Below are 22,162 nucleotides of genomic sequence, written 5' to 3' on the forward strand. Positions count from 1 at the left end.
ATCTTCCTCCCTTCGTCGTCCAATACACGATTTAGGTACGTCTAAGATGAGTTGTTAATTTGTGATAACAAGTACATACTTAATTGAACATTAATGGATGGGTGTTTGTGAATCAGAGTACCGGCAGGTGGGAGGGACAGACGACGATGAGGAGATTCAGGCTCGCGCAGATGGAGTGAGTGAACACGTTCTTCTCTGCTGCACCGACGCAGGAGGTCGTCGGCACTTCACAACTGGGGGGCGCCCCACCCGCAACGCAGGACTACACTCAGGTGGAGCAGACGCCTGTTCCTTAGCAGGGTTGTCGGTCCACTCGCGAGACCATCCCGCCGGAGCCACTGACGTACTCGCAACACCACACTAGGGCGGCCCAGGCTGCAGAGCGACGTGGCAGGAGGAGAGGGGGCAAGCGCGGACGCATTTAGTGTACAGGTTGAAGCTTGTTAATTACTTTGTTCCGTCAGACTATGTTATGTAGGCCTGTGCAGACTATGATGAGATGTGTCCGTTACGTGCCATTATGATGAGTAGGCCGGTGCAGTGCTTTGGGCGATGGGGTGTGTCCGTGCAGTGACATTATGACGATTCGGCCGGTGCCGTGCAGTGTTCCGGGCGATGGGATGTGTCGGGGCAGTGCAATAATCACGAGTAGGTCGATGCAGTGGCAGTACGACTATTAGTTCGTGCGATAGTACGCTCGATGGGATACGACATTGCACTGACAGTACGACGACTAGACTGCATGTAATACAACTATGACCGATACCCGTTGATCCGAGACCGCGGTGTCATGACCGCCTATATATATACGCAGTGCTAGACGCATTGCAACTCGCTTCGGTAGCGGCGTCTTACTTAGGTAGTTATGTCTTTTGGATCTCTTCTTTATCTTTCTTGCGCTTCTCCTCCATTTTTTCCTCTTGCAGCATTCGCTGCCACCTTTCCGCAGCCCACCTTGCTTCGCGCTCAACGTGTTCCTTAGCTTCGGTCGATTGCTCCGTGTCCAGCCACTGTATGAAATCACAAAGAGGTGGTAGACTCTATTTCCAAGCAAGTTAGATTTAACTTACTGTACTCCGAAGGCGCAAACTAGATAGTACGAGGTGACACCTTCGGTTTGTCCTTGCCGTAGCGCTTTGGCGGATCGTACTCGTAGTTGTCACACATGAAGAACCTCCTGCCGAAGTCATCGCCCAAAACTTTGGACTCCATCAGCTTGCACAACGAACCGCAGAAGCACATTGGAACCTGCACTCCTTGAGGCACAGGTTCTCTAATCTTGTTCTACGGAATGTAGGTAGAACCAGAGGAAGACATGGTGGTAGTGCGGGGATGTCTAGTGATTTCGGATGAGATGGGGTGATGTCCCTATTTATAGATGGAGGTATTTGGTCTATAGGCATGGTTCACGCAACCTAAAAAGCGCACAGCTGTCAATTGACGTACCATCACATCCACACACAGTGAATGAGTAGGGGTGTAGAAGAATCCGATGCAAGGTGACAGGACATCGAAATCGTAATTGGAACTCATGTAAATATCTCATGAAAATATATTTTCACATTCTATTAGAGTTAAATCTAATTTGTAGTAGTTTACAAAAAGTATTTTCATAAGCTCTGCTTGCTCTACTATTTTTTTGAAATATATCTAAGCGTACATCGTCCGGCAATGGAAACTTATCATACTAGTACTCTGAAAAATGCATTAAATTCGGTCAACTACCTGCACAATCGGTCACCATAACCAATAAAATTTCTGGACAATTTTTAGTTACACCAACGGACCGTCCCTCCCATAGGATCCGACCATCCGCCTGTTAAGATGTTCGGAGGTCGAAATCATAATTAGAGCTCATGACAATATTTTATGAAAACATATTTTCACATTCTCCTAGAGTTAAATCTAATTTGTATTAGTTTTCAAAAAAGTATTTCCATAACCTCTGTTATCTCTATTATTTTTTGAAATATCTCTAAGCATAAAGAAAATAATTACAGCACAGAGAGCCTATAAAATAATTAAACAAATAATTACAGCCCAGAGAGCATACAAAATAATTAAAAAATGTGGGAGGACCTACCGCCGTTTGAAATGGCGATATGTTACTGTATACTACAGTACGGGTCTACAGTCCGGCTACAGCGCGGCTATAGCCGGCTGTAGCTCGTCGGTAGCGCCTTCCGCCAATTCATCCGGCAGTAGATAGCTACCGTCGGATGAACCGGTGGTATGTTAGATGGGCCGTGGGCCAACGAACTTACCGCCGGTTCATCCGGCGGTACCTACCTTCCGCCGGATGAACTGGCGGCAGGATGATATTTTTGTAAAAAAAAATTGGCATATATTTTTGACAAATCGGAAAAAAAATAAAAAAAATCACACTTCCCGCTGCTAGTTTGTTGTTATTGGGCTCCAGACTTTTGGGGCCTAGTTAAAGTTTCCTTTAGTCTGGGCTTTAATCGGGCCTCCCAGACCAACTTCGTCGTTTCCAACTTTCTCCACGGAAACTGGGCTGCATGTTTGCTCGGGCTAACTGAGCTTGCACGGGCCCCCTGAACATAACCACGCAACTCAAACTGAAGAACAAATCGGCAGTCAGGAGTCAGCACTCATCAATCTGTATAATCCTCCTCAAAAAAATCAGTCTGTATAATTTCAGTTCGCCACAGTTGAAAAGGTGTGTTGGAGCATGATGTGACATTCAGGTCAACCAGTAATATTCCACTTGACTGTGCAACGGAATATGCCGCATATCTAAGGAAGCAAACATGCATACTAGTGCGCCCCTATTCTCGTGGGCTGACAGAATGCACGACCGTCTCCTTCGTGCACACCAAACTGCTTGAAGTCGAAGCCCAGTAAAAGAGACGATACGATTAGCTAAGGGCGTCGTGAGGGCCCTGTGTTAGGAGTTCACATAAAAAAAAGAACCCTGTGTTTAGGAACACAGTATTAGGTTAGGTGTGGACGGGAGGGAATAGATGCTGCGCTGGTCCATGTCAGGACGTAGGATCGCAAGTTCCAACGAGCCCCACCTCCACCATCACCACCACCACCTCGCCGGGGATTGGAATTGGATTGGCCGAGACCATCATCAGCATCGCCATCGCCGTCATGATCACTCCTCACAGCTCAGATCGCCCCCCCTCCCTCCATTCGATGCCGCCTAGTCGGGCTCAACGTGGTACGGCGCCTTCAATTGGAAACGACGGCCACTGTTATCCTGATCATGTCCAGGTTGAGCTTCCACTGTGCCACCAGACTTCAACCCCACTCCATGTCGGAAACCGGGATCAACAGTGCCCAACCCTGATAAAAAGGGAGGAAAAGAAAGCTGATGAAAGAATTGCTTGCGATCGGGAGAGGAAAAAACATTCAGCAAAGCGGATTCATGGCGCTTTCCCAAAAGGACAAGCCGGTGCTTTTGAACGAACCCCGCTTTTCCAGGTTTCCAAAACCTTAACGCTGCTGCTTTGCCAAAAGATGATGATAGCCCTCGCTCTTTTGCACCTGAAAGCACAAAACGTTCTGAATTTTTGTTTATTCACGTCCCAAACCCAACGAGAGGATCGAGAGGTCGGGCAAGCAACCGAGACCGGGATGGCTCAGCGGCAGAATCCACGGCCATCATGGCCAGACCCGATCCTCCTTAATTATCAGCTTGGCTCGCCTCGCCTGCGTGCTGCCCGTACTCTCGCTTTCGCTGGCAATAGCGCCGGCATGGATCCCGAGTCCCCAGTCGATGCTGCTACTAGTAGGCAGCAGCAGTGGCCAGTCGGTAGGGTGGGCGCCGCAGCGCGACGCCGCCGTGGCGTCGCCCTCGCGTCGCAGCGCAGGCTGGCTGGGGCACCGGGCAGAGCGGCGACCCGGGATCACGTTCGCACGGCGCGGAGCCCATGCGGGACGCGGTGGCGGCCAGCGTTCTCTCGGTCTCGCCACTCGGGACCAGGGCGAGGCCATCCATCGATCTCGCTCGCGGATCGGGCACCAAATCCGCAGCGAGTTCGCGCAAATCGGCGCGATCATGTAGCTGCCCAGTGCGGCAGTGCCCAATCAATGGTGGCGCCCCCGTCGCTGTAGCGCCAGGAATGGGGTGCCCGCCCGCACGTGAAGGGCACGAGGGGTCGGGTCGGCGTCCGCGCCACACGAATGTTTGTCCACACGCGCTGCCCCTGTTGAGGACATGGGAAAATATCCGAATTATCCGATATTCGTATCCGTTTAAACATTAATATGAATATCCATATCCATATTTGAATTTAATATGGTAGTAAAATGGATACATTCGAGTCCGATTTTTATTGATTTTCTCTATTCGATTCCAAATTCGTATTCGACAATATCCGACACTATTTGTATCTATTTTTATTGAAAAACTATTTAAGAAATTATTTTTATTTCTTACCACCAATATTATTAATTTTATAATAAAGATATAGTATAAAAGATTAAATTTATTTTTAAATATTCTTATTTTATCTCAAAATTACTTCTATATTTTTTAATTATATATAACAAAATTATTTATATGTTTATTGCAATATATTTTTAGTTCTAATTTTATTTTTATGTATTTATTTATTAATGATAAATAGATTATTTTTAATTAGATATCTTTATTATATTATTATATTTTAGTTTGTACTTGTATAACGATTTTATAATCTAAAACTACTAATAAAGAAATTAACTAAACATTAGCTCATATATCAAGTCAATATCCGAATTCGAATCCGAATTCGAGGCATCCGTTTTGCATTCGTATCCGAGAATATCCGAATTCGTATTCGTATTCGTATTCGTATTCGTATTCGTATTCAATTCAAAATGTGGTAAAAAGTGATATCCGAATCCGATTCCATGCGAATCCGATCCGTTTCCATTCTTACCCTGTACCTTGAAAACAAGCACACCCTAAAATCCAGCTCGAAATTTAAGGAGGAGGCCGCATGTGTCAAGTCTCTGTACGATCTCTGATTTGTGAACACGTTGCGACCCTCCTAGGAGATCAGAGCTCCGATCAAGCAGCCTCTGTTCATCGGTTGCTCGCGCCAGACGCCACATGTGCACACGCTTGTTCGGGGGCGATTGGGCGCCGAGCCGCCATCAGCCTGCAAGTCCCAAGCTCCTTTCATCATCACTGCCGCTCGCCGCTCGCCCATGGAGTCTTGGGCACCACACATGCGGGGACAGATGGGCAGATCCGCTGCCCTGCCTCGCCTCCAGTTCCTCCACCGGCACAATCATTGGCTCCTGGGAAAAGGACGCTGAAACCCTGGAGTCCATGTCCATGCTCCAAACACCCAGAACCGCAAAAAATTCTCCCTTGGCGCTTGCTCTTGGTTGCACTCCCACTAGGCCATTCCGTAGGCGAGGTCTCTGTTCAGCTGCGAGACTGTTGGAGCCTCTCCAGGCTGCAGCTAGTGCACACTGCTCGCTGCTCGCGCTCCCGTGGCGTGCGCACTCGGCAGGTCAAGTCAGCCAGTGCGGTCCACAGACGCGTCTGAGATAGCGTTCAAGGTTAAAACCTCTGATTAGTACCTGCACTATTACTATAAGTGCGAGCGGTTCGCCAGAAGATTCCGGGTGCGATTGATCATTGGCTGCTCCTAATAAACAGGGGGGGGGGCATCGGTAGATCAATTGGCATTAGAGGCCAAAGAAAGCACTATGACGGAGTAGATTACACGGGTGGTAGGGCAATCTAGCCTAATTCTTTGGGGTTCTGAACATGCTCACCAAACTTTGACTGCACCTGGCTGTTTGTTCGATCACTCGTCCTTTTTCTGAGCACTCCACAACTAAACACTTCTCGTGAGAAGCAATGAACATCCAACCTAGCTGGCGACGTTTGAGTAGTAAGTAGAATTCTGGGCGACCATCATGACCACCAAAGGTGCATTTTCTCTGGACAGCGCGCGCTTTGAAGCTGGAGATTCGGACTCCCCAACAGGGAAGCTCGACACATCTTCGGCGCCAGAATCTCCCCCCCACCCACCCAAACAGCCTCCTGACGTTTCTCTCTTCCTGGTGGACGATTAGACGGGGGCACACTGAATGGGTGAAGCTGATGTCTGAAATGAAACGGATCAAACGGAACCGGCCATTTTGTGGTCACGCATGCGAATCATCTTACTGCACGCATGGTGACGCCGGAACTGTCGCGACCACTGCCCAATCATTTCCCAACACGGGAAATGGGCCATATTGTGAGTGAGATCGGACGGCCCAGTCCAACTTGTCGCCAGCTCAAATGTAGTAGGGTGAAAAAAAAGAGGGGCGCTCCGACGCATAAAAGCAGAAATGGGACCATAGAAAGAACTCTTTGCATCAAAAGCTCGAAACATTCTCCATCAAAAAGCCCTCTTTGCATCACACACCAGCAGCGTTCGGTTGCTTGCTGTCAAAACCAAATCCAAGTCCCAAAGCGGCAACCCCACCCCGTCACCACTGCCATTAGCGCTTGCTTCCCGGGGGTCGGTTTCCATGGCAGGATTCTTCACATCGCCTCAGTCACATCCTGTTACCCGCTTGCTTGCGAAGATGCCCATGGCATGCGCCCAGCCCTGCCCCTTTTTGACATCCTCGCAGGCTCGCTGCTCCGGGGTGATGCAACCGCGGTTGCTTCAACGCGCTCGTCGTTTCAGTCAGTGCGCGTATTTCTTTTTCACTATCAGCTTCAGGCTTTAGCTAGCCCTCCGGCATCAGATACCTTGGAGGATTCCGGAAGTTTTATACGATGATAACCGCTGTTGCTAGCGCGGCGTGGCGGCAGGCTAACAACGACAGGCCCTTGCTTTTGGGCAAGTTTATTTCGTGCACGAACAGTATAGTTTTTTTTCTACGGGGAAAAGGAAACCGTCGTATTCGTCCACATCAGGGGAGTGAGAATTATCGGAGAAATTCCTTTTCCGAATATCTGGAGAATTTTTTCTCTAGATGATGACATATATTCGGCACACTGTAGGCCGGCGCAACGAGCAGGCCGGCACCGAACCCCGCACTACGCTACGCCTGTGGCCTCTATCCACCCCGTTTTGCTGCGCCGGTGCGCCCCGGGGCTCGTACAGCCATCGACCTGACGGAACCTGGCTGGCCCCGTCCACACCCCCCAACCCCCAGCACTGTGGAGCCGCGGAGGAGCCCCGCCCTGGTGCGCGCGGAGGACACTCCAGCCCCGCACGTACCAGAACCCCGGATCGATCGATCCATCTCCCCCCGCGACGGCATCGGCGTCGCTTTACAACCGCTTTGACGCAGCAGCACGCCCTACCGGACCGGTAGGGTGGTAACCGGACATGGTTCTAGTGGTCACTTCACAACTCAATAAGATTCTAAAAATTTTTAGTTTAAAATTATGTAAAATTAGAGTTCGATTTTTTTAAGATTTGGACTTTAGTTTTTTCTAATTCAAAATATTGGACCTTCTACCACCCCTACCTACCGGTCACAACGGGCACGGAGTACCAGGCCGGCCGATGGAGAGAGATGGGTGGATAGACTAGTGTATGTAGACGGGCGATGGCGGCCAGCAGGGCCAGTGGAGGTGACAAGTTCCTGTCCGGCGAGGCTGGTAGTGCAGGCAATGATCCGTGGTCTAAACCGTGGAAGCATTGGGATCCCCCAGGGGCAGACAAGAGGGGGACATGCCGATGGTAGTGGAGCGCGCGGGTGGCGTATGTGCGCGCCGCGCCCGCTGCGCCGTCGGCATCGGCACTGCCGCCGCCAGGAGCTCCGCAAGTGGAGAAAGCTTGCTGCACTGCACCACCCTGAGAGGATCATGAGGGGGTGGCGCCTCATGTTTGTTTGACGAAGAGCCGAGCTCGAGCAGCCATGCATGGCCAGGTATCGTTCTTGTTTAAATGTGGTGGTGTCTTGTTTAAGAGTTTGTTTGGCAGGGCTCCGGCTCTTTCAAAAACAGTTCTGGCTCCGGCTCCTCAGATGGAGCGGCTTCTCTGGTGGAGTTGGAGCCGTTTTAGAAAATATTTGACAAAACAGCTTTACTTGTTAGATTGATGTGTAAACCGCGTGAAGCCACGATTTCATGGCTTTATCTTGCCTGTGTAAGCCGCCAATGGCTTCAGGACCGGCTTCACAAACAAACGTTTGGGAGGACTTCGCCTGGAGCCACTCGTGAAGCCGCTCCAGAAGCCCTCCCAAACGGGGCCTAAATGTGCCGCAGGATGCGTGCAAGAAGAGGAGAGCCAGCGAGCGATCGAGAGAGACACAGAAAGGGTGCTCATGACCTGCGCCCTGCTTGCGTGAAGTGTGCGCTGGATTTTGGCCCAGGGTGTGGAGCAAATCTAGGCAACTCCAGAGGTCTCTTTTCCACAGGGAGCGCATGGCTAGTGGAGAAGGCAAAAAAAAAAAAGGGAGCAGATCTCTACCACTACCAGGATTGCTGCCTGCCAGCCATCGTAGATGGCCAGATGAGATAGGACCCCTGGAGCAAAGTGATCTTTGGTTGGGTATGGGCAGCGGGCTTGCCCCGCAATAATGCTACCACCACTCTTCGTGATCGATCTTCTACGCTTGTCAATTAGCAGGTGGTTGTTTCCGTCGTCATTGTTCGCCTGTCAGGTCGTGTTTGCGCACGCGCGCGCAACGTCGCGGTTCCGAAAGGAACCGGAAATGGTTTGGTCTGATGTTGGAGGAACTTCAGGAGTTCAGGTCAAATCCACCAATCGGTCTCCAAAGGTTGGTGTGCCGTCCCTATGGAAAAAGGTTGAAACCGCGGAGAAAATTTTTCCAAGCAAGTCCACGTCTTGTAAACACATTCCCTTTTCTTATTCTTGGGAGGATTTTTTTTTGGACACTTGATTCTTGGGCGTTCGGTGGGGCTTGGACTAGTACTAGTAGTAGTAAGCTCTTAGATACTAGGGATACTACTGCTGCCCTACCCTGCCTGTGGGCCTTTTGTTTAGCTACAGGAATGGCGAGAGCAATTGGCTCGCTGGATTCAGACATCCACAGTAAGCATGCAGGTACTAGCCCGTGCAGCCAGCAAACAAAGGCTACAGCATATTCTAGTGTACTACTCCTAGGCTACTAGCAATAGCATTAGCAAGCTCGGCATGGGATCATTGACTTTTGAGCTTGTATTTTTCGATCTAGGCACTGTTTATTTGAAACGCAAAATTTTTTTCCGAAAAAATCTTAATAATTTAAAGTACTAAATGAAGTCTATTTACAAAAATTTTTATGTAGATGGGTTGTAAATCGCGAGACGAATCTAATGATGTTAATTAATCCATGATTAATGAATGGTACTGTAGTATTACTGTTGCAAATTATAGATTAAGTAGGCTCGTTAGATTCGTCTCGCGATTTACAGCCAATCCATGCAAAAAATTTTGTAAATAAACTTCATTTAGTACCCTATGCATGTGTCGAAATATTCGATGTGACTTTTTTTGCGTTTACGGGTTTATGGGGTGGAGCCTATATATTTGGACCTACGTTTAGGGTTTGTTTAGATCACTTTGTATTTTATATTTTTATATTTTTAGAAGGGAATCTTCAATATTTAAAGTATTAAATGTAGATTAATCATAAAATTAATTATAGATCTCGTCTGTAAACTACGAAACGAATCTAATGAGTCTAATAAATTCATCACTAGAGCATATTTACTGTAGTATTACTGTAGTAATTTAGTGTCTAATCACGTTCTAATTAGACTCATTAAATTCGTTTCGCGATTTACAGTCTATTTGTGCAATGCGATTTATTTTTCGACTACATTTAATACACTATGCAAGTAATTTATAAAAATTTTGCATTTTGCATTTTGGTATCTAAACAGGGTCTTACTGTATATTCGGATGATTTTGCCTTTTGAGGTGTAGTAGGTCTAGGAGTATCAGGCACATATAATTAAAAGCGCAAACAGGGTTAATCCAACGGTTAGGATCGGAAAGCTTGCTCGAAAAGGATGCGGCAACTCACAGATGGCACACCAGTCCTGCCGTGCGTGCCCGGGAACCGAAGACGCGTCTCGTGTCGGCGCGTGACGCAGCCCGTGTGGGCAGTGCAGTGCACCGAGACAGTCGTCCGACACGCCGGGCGGCCGGCGCTGCGTCAGCCGCGCACCGTCTGAATAGCGGCCGGTGTCCGGCCGCGCACGGTGGCGTGCGGGGGTGGCGCTCGGGTCGGCTGCCGCCGTGGCCCCGCATGCCCCGGACGTGGAGGCGAAGACTCCAACGGGCTACGGCTGCGCGACGACGACGCTCCGCCCGAGGACGAGAGGGTCGCCGCCTCGCTTCGACCGCGCGTTCCCGAGAAGATCGCGCGCGAGCGCGGGGGCTCGCGGACACGGCGGCATCGCGGAGCCCTGCACCGTCTTCCCTTCCGACGCGGGGCGAGGTGATCCGCCTCGTCTTGCCGCGTCGTGAGTAAGGGTGAGAATGTGGAAATGATTATCCGAATTTTTTTATTCATATCCGTATCCGCACCTAATATGGATATCCGTATCTGTATCTAATTGTAATGTGGTATTAAAATGGATATATCTGAATTCATTTTTCTTCATTTTTCTATATCCGATTCCACATCCGTATTCGACAATATCTGCAACATCCGTATTCGAATAAGAATGAGCACATAGAAAACTAATACAAATTATATATATAACTAATGATTAGTGATATATTAGTTTTAGTATTAATAATAATGTATTTTGTGGAACTATTTAAGAGTGATCATGAATAAATGACATGTGCTACTAGGTTTAATATTACTAATGATATATAAAGATTAAGTTTAATTAATTTCAATTTAATTAACTATATTTTGATATGGATAATCATATTGATTTTAATTTACTTTGATTTATTCACTTATTGATAAAATTATAAATATACTTTATTCCATTTATTCTTTATAACTATTGATATTTCCATTAAAATATTTATTCATTTGCATTTTATATCTTTATATTATTAACTATTTAAATATTTATGGATAAATATGTTTTGATGAGATATCTTTTTCTTAACTACAATGGTTACATATTTTAATCCTTATTGTAGAATGACTTAGTGATACATTCGAAATATGTTTATAATGAATAAAACAAACGAATATAACTATGTTCCAAATCAAGTAAATATCTGTATCCGAATTCGAGACATTCGTTTTGCATTGTATCTAATAACATCCGAATCCGTATCCGTATCCGAGTTAAAATGTGATAAAAAATACCATCCGAATCCGATTCCATACGTATCCGACCGGATTCCACCCTTAGTCACTTAGTCAGTCGTGAGGGCCAGGGCGACGGCGCCGACGCCGGACTGGTGGGTGGGTCTGCGCGCCGCTATCTGGTTTGCTCCGTTCCGCCCCGGAAACCAATGAGGAGTCACCGACGGACGGACGGTTTACCCCGAGGATCCAGCTTGATTGATGACTGTATTTTACGCCGCCGCCTTGCATCGTCTCGATCTGTATCTGCTAGCATACTTCCGTAGTTCGTGCGTTCGTTAGTGTGCACGGAACCGTAGGTTACGAGTTAGTGGGTATTTGGATCCATATGCGTTCCAACTAAAAGTATCTACAGATAGTGCCAATACCACCGCATAAACAAGACTGTTTATAAACAAAAAACTGTTTAGAAACTACATCCCTTAATGCATAGCTTTTTCATATGAATCAATAATTAATACTTATTATCAACCAATTATTCTCTCACCTATCAACCAATCATATTTGTTATTTACTTATCACGAGGACACTACTCTCTCCGAGCAGTCCCAACCCTCCAAGTTAGCTAGTTTCCATAGCATTAAACAAGCTGGTATGTAAGAAAAAACTGATTTGGCAAGAAAATTAATGAGGAGATAAGGAAAAATTTGAAGAAACCATGTCTACACGAAAACCAAAAACAAATGAAGAGAGAATAGGGAGAAAAAAGAGAGAAGAGATATAATTGGATAGCAATTTATTTGAAAAAAATTATGCATTGGAGATATAGTTTCTATATGTAAGTATAGAAACTACTAGTAGTGTCTTGGATAGGGACTGGCCTCCTAATGCAAAATTTGGTAGTATCTTGTGCATAGGTTCTTGTGTAGAAACTGGATCTCAAGATTCAATTTTTTCATCTCTTCCGTCTCTCTCATTTAATATAGTGTCACATAAACTAAACATCCTAAGTGGCAGTGTAATTATTGTTATGAAAACTATCCTAGGTGGAGGGTTGGGGATGGCCTAATGCTCCAAAATGCTAAAGTTTAGCACAATCATATCCAAGCAGAAAGTGCTAAGAGCAAATATTATGAGTAAGTATTATGGGTGGTGGAGAGCCGGCTGAGAATCTACATGGCCGAAGCGAGAAGGAGGCGAGCGTCTCGCGATGCGCCCGCTCAAGCAGGCGGAGAGACCTTGCGTCACTACTAGAATCCTAACTTTATCCTCCGAGAGTTAGTATAAGTTACCGACCGCCTGTTGGTAAACCTAAGAATGTTTGACTGTTTTTATATTGCTGACAGGACAGGTTACTCTCGGATATTATGAAAATGGCCTACAGTAGTTTTAATGCCTGTTAGTTTTGTTAGTACAGTCGGGAACCTATAAATGTGCCTGATAGTTTTCTCGCCACAGTCAGCAATATAAGAAGTGGCCGACCGGTCTAATGAATCACCACCAGCTCAACGTGTACAGTCAGAGAAATTATGGGAATGAAACACTGCTGTTTTCTCGCGATATATTACTTAATTATCTTTATTTTCTATCCCACGTTTTTTTGGAATCAGTCCCACGTTCGTGATAAGTCACAGAACCATAAGATCAGGTAACTGACCGTCACAACCATCCAAGATCGGAAACGAGTAGTATATATCTATTAACCTGCAGAAAACACCTAGCCGTCAAAGCCTTCTCTCCCTCCGTCCCTATCCAGTTCAGAACTCAGATCTTGGGGGAAGGTTCATGAAGATCTTGGGGCCGGAGTCGGTCGTCATCGCCGCCTGCAACCATCGGAGGCTGAGCTGTGGCCGTCCCACGGCAAGAAGCAGGTATATCTATAAACTGTAATCTGTTGCTAGCTGTGCCGCGATTTGCCATGAGAGGCCGTGAAAGGTTTGTAGATCGAGACTTACCATGCATCACCATTTACACCGCCGTACTCTTGCCCGCTGATAGCCGGCGTGATCCATCCATCGCTTTACAGGTACCTGAATACCCTCAAAGGCGTGTTTAATTCGCGAAATTTTTTGGGTTTGGCAACTGTAGCACTTTCGTTTTTATTTGATAATTAGTGTCCAATCATTGACTAATTAGATTTAAAAGATTCATCCCATCATTTCCAGCTAAATTGTGCAATTAGTTATTTTTTTAAACTACATTTAATACTTCATGCATGTGTTCAAAAATTCGATGTGACGAAGAATTTTGAAATTTTTTTGGAACTAAACAGGGCTTAAGTTTATTTTGAGCAACTTGCACACCCTAAAGTTTGGCCTGAATAATCGGTTCAGGACTAATCCACATTATGCTTCTTCTCAGGTTTCGTCATTCCCGGGATGATCACTACGCAGATTGAATTCTCGATTTGAAAGCCTTTATCTTATTCTACATTCTTCAAACAATTTGTTTCCTAGGATTCTAATCTATTTTATATTTTCTGGATTTAGATTTGTTGCGTCAAATGGGATCAAGCTTTGGATTCTAGGACTTCTGACAATGCGTGAAGGGTGGAGACAAGAAGACTAAAGACAATCTACTCATTGTTTTTACCTTTTATATGCGAGACAAATAAGTGGCCTGTAAATAGGTTATCATCTATGTAATTTTTGTCATTTGTTCCCGATCAATGTATACAGCCATCCAGTGATTTGCAATCGAATGAATGCCTTTTTTTGCGGGTAATCAAATGAAGGCCTTTTTTTGCGGGTAATCAAATGAATGCCCACATTCTTTATTTATTTTATTTATTTCAAACTTTGGGCCAATATAAAACAATTTAAAAAATATAATTGAATGCAATTGGTTTGTATCAGTGTCAGACCAAACAATGACGTAACAGAACCAAATATTATTTAATTTTAAAATAATGAGGAATGTGAAAAATGATTTATAATTAAGAAAATAGCCATCGGCAGGAGTAACCAATCACCAGTCGGCATTTGTATGAGTGACCATCTCCTTGAATAGTGTACTCAGCATGTGGCTGATGGTAAACCGTTGGGCATTCACCGTCACTAACAACACTGGCCAACAGACCCTTGGCCATTAGTCGAATGCCCGACCAAGAGTGGCCGAGGAAAAGTCACCGACAGTTAACAATCGGCAACTATTATTTCCGACTGTCTTAAGTAATGGCCGACGGCATAAGAACGCTCGGGGATTCTTAGGATTCGTCCGCTTCTATTGGCTGAGTTAGCGAGGCCCAGCACCATCACGGCGTGCCTCCCAACCAGCAGTCGGTGCTGCTATTAGCCATACACTAATGGGATGGGCTAAATTTTAGTCAAGACTGACAAAAATATAAGTGCTACTAATAGATGCTAAAGTTCATGCATTTAGCACTCAATATTATCTTATCCAGTACATGTCTAAAATGGTTTACTCCATAGGAATATGTGATTCTAAGATTATCAAGGAGCTGATTTCTTTGGTCGTTACAAAATTCATGAAAATGTTGTACGTGCTCTTCTCTATTCAACTCAACGAGCAACATTTTGTGCTGATTGGTTTAAGAAACCAGCAGTGTTTATCAAATCAGTACCAGCCACCAACCACCCAGCCAGCCAACAATACTTTTCTTGCATAACAAATAAGTATCAGCTACCAGCCACAGTCAAGCAAACAGAGTGATCGCCGAACGCGAAACCAAACGGTAGCTAGGGTGGAAAAAATAAACTCAAGTTGGAAGGAGAGTAACAAGGACACTAGGCATGCATGAGCAAATCTGACATAAATGCACGTTCAGTTCAGGCGCGAGAAGTATTTGATGCAACTTAAGTAGTGGTGGTCAACTGCTGTTCTACAACGGCTACAAAGCCCAGGCGCTCGTGTGGAGGTCAACTCTTGCCCACATGCTCTGGACGTCGAGCTCGGCTGCAACGGAATTGTGATCTGGTCAAGAAATACGATCACGCAGGAGGAATCAGGCAACGGGATAATGGTCGATCTACTGATGGATCTTCGCCCTTGATTGTTTCTAAAGAAATACAAAGCGTACGCTGTCAGGCGATATGAAAATATATACTACGTCAGTGCTGAGCATTTCATTAATGCTTCGATCAGTTAATTAACCGGATGCCTCATGTACGGTATATGTTCAGGCAATTCTCTTCAGTTGACTCTTGATTAAAATTGAATTCAAGTTGCTCGTACATCTATTCCACTGTTCATAAAGTTGCAACGGTAGCTGTCTTTTTGCTGCTCCCGAGTTCTAGCCCTTGTTTTTTATTTTGTGATAAGGCCCCGGCAAGTTACTAGAAATCCATAATCAGTGTAATCAAAGGAAAAAAGTCGGATAAAAGGATTGAGTACTTGAATGAAACGAGGAACAAGGACCTGTGCACCTGGGACGCGAGCAAATGGAAGTATTTTAATTTCTCACATTTCTTGATTTTTTTTGCTGTCAATACTTCAACTACAGTACCTCAAATATTTCTGCCACTTCAAATTGACTGCATGACGTTGACACTGATCGAACACGTACTTTAAGTCACCCAGATCAGAAGCCACTCACGATAGTAGGAGTCAGCTTTAAAGCTGACTACGAGCACGTATTTTGTTTGCTGTCCTACGTAGGATACGCAGATGAGATCCACCGAAATCGTGAAGCAACCGCACGTGTCGAGTACATTATGTTATCTGACCGTCCGATTAAACTTTGCGCAAGTGTGATCGCTCTGGCCAGCTACTGCCGTGCAGCACCTTGAATCCACGGAAACCGACCGCCCCAAATACTCTAGTTTTACGCAGGTCTCGTAATCTCATCATAAACGCTCCCCTGCTGGGCATACTGTACGAATCCCTCACCTAACCTGCGAAACTTTTTTCCCCCAAATCAGACGGCCGGGCCGTTCTTGCTTGTTCAATGCCTCGAGCAAGTGGCCTTATTAGTTTATTCTTCAGGATAGCTGCGGAGCACTGTTCAAGTGCAATGCAGACACCATACCCTATTCTACGTGGCCTATATATTTTGTATAAGGCTACATGAACTATCTGTATGCTTAAAATTCATGAATTTCACATGAAGAATAAGAATACTATAATCCATGTTGTCGAGAAAAAAAAGAAAAAATCAAATAATATGATAATTTTTCGTTTTTATCTAAACGAGCAGTATGGTCACTACTCCCTCGGTTCTAAATTATTAGATGTTTTGATTTTTCAAATATATATTCACATAGAAAAACTAAAATAGTTAATTATTTAGAACGAAGTGAGTATCTGTTAATCACGCGATTATTTTGTGATTATTTAAGGTTGGACTTTGGGAGCCAAGGCTTTGGGGAGTCACGTAGGAAACAAATTTCCGGATGCGTGGTTCGAAATCGGATTCGCCGCACCACATTTTTATCGGATCTCGAGTTGGGGGCTTCCCGGGGTCCCAAGCAAATCGATCGGCGGCCGGCCTGCCCCGGCTCGTCGTCGTCGCCGGAGCCCTGCCAAACAGGGGCAAAGTCTTCTGCTAGCTAGGGGCCGGCGCCGGATCCGCGAGCGCGAGGCTACCGCTGCGCTGCATGTCCATGACGGGACAGTTGTACGGCCGGTCAGAACAGTGTCGCCTCATACCACCCATGCTGACCATGCAGATGCAGCTGCAGCCCAGCCTTCCGCGGCCATCCCATCGCTTGCTTTCCTGCACTGTAGCATGTCCATAAAATCCAGCTGGAAAACTCCATGGATTTCTTGGATTTGAAGGCTTTAATTATTGTTGCCATTCCAATTTTCCCTTTTCCGGCGCGAGCTGTTGCCCGATGGACCCAAGCGGAAAAGGACAACGCCGGCCGCCCGTGTGCACATGACATGATGATTGGGGCCGGGAGCTAAGCAGTTGCTTAATCATGCAGGGTTAAGAACGATTGAACGAAGGCGCCCCCGGCCCTTTCGGGCTCGCCGGAGCCAAAAGTCCACCGCGCAATCATTCCACGCCGGATTAGGCTGCCGGAGGATCACGCTTGGGCGATCGGGGGAGGCGCGAGCGACGCCGGCCGGTGCCGAGCTAGTTTACTAACCGCAGATCGGATCCACTAGCCAAAGCGGCTAATACTTTTCATTTCTGATTTCTCCGTGGTTGGAGGGATCGATTAGCCCGCTAGTATAATCTCGCCTCCACTACGCTAGCCTACGCTAGCAAGCTAGGATTTGCCACTCGATAGGTAGGTAGGTTTATAGTAATTTTTCTTATCTCCCACTTATGCAAGTTCATTAGAGAGGTGGTTAGTTGCTAAATTGCATGTGCTTCGGTAGGTAAACACATGTACTACTTGACTAGTATTTAAGGACTAAAAGACGTGTAATTGTGTTCTTTTTTAACTCCGAGTTTAAGGTACAAACGGATGGCGATTCAACTGTTGATCATGCCTACTATGTGGGAGCTCATTGACAAAGTGGTACTGCAGCATCTCCAGGGCATATGCCTTGCACAATCATGCCACGCCTAACGGTCCTTGGTCTGCTAGCGCTAGCATAGCAAGCATCACAGAGTTTGTTAGCGGGATTGCAGGATCATTTGACCAAAATTCAGAAAGATTTCATCATTTTGCGTGCTGTCATGGTGTCGTTTTTAAAACCGCTCATCCATCGCACGCGGAAGAATACGTACAAGGAGGGATACAGCTGGCCGGCGAGCGCCTACGCACGGGTGGCCTAAAAGAAGACGCACCCAAGCGACAAATCCCGTATGGGCGGGGTGGCATGCGTGCCGTCGCGGCGGCATGGCTTCACGTATCGGGGAGGCGTCTCGGCTCGCCGGTCTCCAATGCCGCGACGGAGCAACCCCTCGGAAAGCAGCAGCAACCCTTGCCCGCCCAATCCCGTCTCCTTTCTCTGAGGTATTTTTTGGACGTGGTTTTGTCCAAGATTCCTACCAATCGTGCCACGGATTAGGCTTCTGGTTTTGTGCTTATCTGTCCCTCATGGCCTCCTAATAATCAAGCTACTTCTCCTGCTGGTAGCCTGGTAGTGTTGCTAATCAACACCCCACAGGAAGAATAATAATTATTTCTCGCGAGGATGCCCTGGGAAAGTGGGAATATTGACGCCCATGTCACTCTCCATCTCGGCAGCTCGGAGCTACTCCAAGCAAGCTGCAGCCTGCAGGCATGGCCAATGGCAATGTGACGCAGCACGCACGTCGTTTTCCGGAGCGCGGTGACCGGCGAGCTAGCGTGAGGCGAAGCGTACGATCTAGGAACCGGTTCCGTGGAAAGACTGGGATGGAGGGTGTGGAGAGGGGGTATCACACCATATCTCGAATATTAATCCACGAAGCAGAAAGGTCGTCAGTGTGGTTGATTTATTTGTGTCCTTCAGGGCATTTTTAAATTTGGGGTCTATGTTTAGTTTCCATAAGCATATAGAGGTGTTGTGGAAAACAACAGGTGGAGTCAAATAATAGTACTGGATGATATGATGAAGCCACATGCGAATTCTCCAGAACGGGAATGTTGGGAATATTACTCCACTTTGATCAGTTGGTATCATTGGAAAAATCTTTTTTTTTGCGGGTGATCATTGGAAAATCTTTGATTTGATAGAAAGGCTGATAGGGTGTGAAAGGTCAATTTAGGGTCTACAGTCTCCACTTATAGGCCAGGTATTGCGTGTGATGTTTATTTAAGGGGGAAAAAGAAGAATGGCTTTGATTTGGATAACGCATTGAAAACCAATGTCCTCTCTAGGTTGCATGATAGAAGAATTCTTTTTTTTAAATAAAAAACTAGGTGTATAGCCCGCGTATTTATGCAGCTAGTATTGAAAATTCAAAAATTTGCATCTCGTTGTATCCTTACTTAAAGATTATACTATTTGTTACCATACATCACCCTGTTCATTATCGTAAATTATATCTTATTGTTGGTTAAAACAATTCTAATATAATCTACCTATAATAAAAATTTGATTTGTTGAGCTTTAATAATATTATGCATATAATTATTCTTATTTTTGTTTTATTTTGATTGATTTTTGTTAGCTTTAATTTTTATTAACAATATATGTTTGTAATTTATACATAGCTAAATGATATTTTATATTTAATTTTTCATAATGGCATTGGTGGGTGATTTTTAATTAAGCACAAGAGTATTTAAAGCTAATTTTTATTATAATGGCAGTGGTGGGTAATTTTATTTTTTCTTATTGTTGTTTAAAACAATTCTAATATAATCTACCTATAAAAAAATTTGATTTGTGGAGCTTTAATAATATTATGCATATAATTATTCTTATTTTTGTTTTATTTTGATTGATTGTTGTTAGCTTTAATTTTTATTAACAGTATATGTTTGTAATTTATACATAGCCAAATGGTATTTTATATTTAATTTTCATAATGGCATTGGTGGGTGATTTTTAATTAAGCACAAGGGTATTTAAGGCTAATTTTTATTATAATGGCAGTGGTGGGTAATTTTAGTTTTTTTTTCGGATTAACGTGAGAATTTCTAGGCCTTGAGAGCGAACGTGGAGGCTTCGTTTGTTGGCCAAATAGTAAGATAATAGATGATATAAGTATTCTATGTGCCAATAGATTAATAAGATATTTGTAATGTAGGCGTGACGAAAATAAAGGATGGGAAAACACATTCACTTATTTAGGCTTTTTTGATTAAAGTTTATTTCAGCTTGTTCTCTCTCACATAATAGTATTGAATCAGTCGAAATCAACCGAACAGAATGATTATTGCGACTTGGACAACTACAACACATATATACCATTGTTTGATTATTCAAATTTGTTATTTGTACATAAAAACAAGTGCCAAAGCTATTTGGATCCTTTTTTTTTGCACTCTGTTTGAATGCAAAGAAAATTTATGCCTGTGGAGGGCTATATATACAATTATGCACTACTGCGCCCAAAAACATAGTAATCCCAAGTCGAAGGACCTGAGAGCGTGGCACCCGCGGCATGATTCCGAACAGAAATTCTCCGAGAAGCATAAGCATCCCCTGCGTACTCAAACCGCATGGGCCCCCGGCAGCCGCTCAAGTACGCGAGCAAAACTGCGGCGCGATCATGGCCAACCTGCATGCTTTCTCGAGAAAGAAGGATTTAGCCGGCCGGCCGGCCTAAACGAACCAAAGCATTTTCTTTATCCCCCTCCCTTCCGCCAAGAGCTAGCGAAGGCCCCCCGCGATCTGGAGAATAACTTTGAGGCCGCACTCGATGACCTCTTGAGCTAACCACCCCGGCCCCTTCATGATTAGCGTGGCTAATGCTAATCACAGCGTTCGCCAGACTGGAGCCGGAGGCTGGAATAGTGTGAGAGAAAAATACTATTACCTGGCTGGTGGCTAGAGACTGGGACTGTAGTGATGTGAGAGGGAATTACTGTAGGATTGGAGGGCTACCCACCAGCCGAACACGGTGAATGAATCCGCCCATTACCGCGCGCCGGAGCTTTTCGTCGCTTCCCATCTCTCCGGCTGGCCGGCCGGCCGCACGGCGGCCATTAAACAAGGACGTCCACCACCGATCGAATCATGATTACCATGCTGCTGCCGGGTACCCGTCTAATCTGCTCTGCCCGGCCGTGTAATCCTCACGATCCTTTTGGGGTTTCCGATTCCAATGAACCGAATCCAACGCTCAAATCTACTCGACTCGATCGATCGATCGTCTTGACTTGGAGCCACCAACCGCCTTGGAGGCCCGATCGCTTTGCTCGGCGCTGGGCTGCGAGCGGAAAGAACGGGAAAGCAAGCGGATGGGAGGACGCGCTTTCTGCTGCGGTTTATGGAGGAGGGATGGGCGGAGCAGCTGGTTGATTGCAGGGGAGCTGCGCCGTACTGTACCTGGGCAACCATCCCCTCTCGCATGATCAAATAAAATCAGCCCAACTATAAAATGCTCTGCTGGTACTAACAAAATCTTTTGTGTGGAAATAACAAAATACGGTAAAATGCACGGGGATAAAACTTCCATCTGTCCGCTTATGAACAAGAAAGTGAGATGAGATACTTCTGAGTCAGTGCAATACTTCACTACTCCTACAAGTATTAAGCAAGAGCGACAGTAATTTGTTTTAGAATGCTGCTGGAACTGATTTCCAGTTTTGACCAGAACCTGAACGCGTATTCTCCATGTTTGAAAGTTTCTTTCTTTTTGAGAGTACCAGATTGTATTATAATGGCACAAGAGAACCATACAAGCCATCTCACTATTACTAATTGGAGGCTCCACGTGAGGTGTTGGGTTCTCGGTTTCTTGTTCGTTCACCCAAACAGAAAAGCATAAACAGTGAAACGAAGGTCAAGAAAAATGCAGTGAGACAGAGTATAGCCTTTGTTGCCAAAGGGTGCTTAGCCTAGCGGTTAAGACACTCGAGCGACACTCCACAGGTTCTGAGTTCGAATGCCCGTGGGAGCGAATTTCAGGCTGTGGTTAAAAAAATCCTCTCGCCGGTCCCGTGTGCCAAAGCACTGGTTAAGAGCCGGCCCAGGTCGGCCTGAGGACCGTGTATGGCTCAGGCAATTCCCAGGGGTTACGGTTCCCAGTGTCAGGGCGGGGCTAGGGTTCGGGGATTTTCTCGGTCGGGGAAGCCGAGGCTTCTTCTTAAGTTAATACCGGTGGGGCGGTCTTTCCCCACCCGGCCGAGTTTTTTTTAGAGTATAGCCTTTGTTCTTGAGCGTGCGTAGTACATGTTCCTTGTACATCATGGCATAAATACCCTTGGTTGCCCGGAATATTCCGCGAATATTCTGAACGAAGGGTCATTTCTCGTAGGTAAGAATGTACAATTTGCCTACTTACACCGAATCGTAACCCTTGCACCATCCCAAAACTTTGGAGTAGCTTCGAGCGACCTTCGGGGACCACTGCTAAACTTCGGGCCTTCACCGCCACCTTCGGGCCTCCAATTCTGATTATAATAGTTATTGAATCTGTTATCTTTTCTAATAAATTACTCACTTCTGCCATTATGAAAATAAGCTAAAGTAACCCATAAACATGTATCTAAATTATCCACCCTGT

General features: G+C 45.6%; 1 long non-coding RNA gene across 1 annotated transcript; it reads left to right on the top strand.

Moving 5' to 3' along the window:
* The first annotated feature begins 12,847 nt into the window (after positions 1-12,847).
* LOC120676629 lies at positions 12,848-13,807 on the top strand. Its single transcript, XR_005675925.1, has 2 exons — positions 12,848-13,171; positions 13,507-13,807. It is a non-coding gene; the product is annotated as an uncharacterized LOC120676629 (long non-coding RNA).
* The last annotated feature ends 8,355 nt before the right edge of the window (positions 13,808-22,162 follow it).

The sequence above is a fragment of the Panicum virgatum genome, chromosome 5N, assembly GCF_016808335.1.
Source record: "Panicum virgatum strain AP13 chromosome 5N, P.virgatum_v5, whole genome shotgun sequence".
Lineage (NCBI taxonomy): Eukaryota > Viridiplantae > Streptophyta > Magnoliopsida > Poales > Poaceae > Panicum > Panicum virgatum.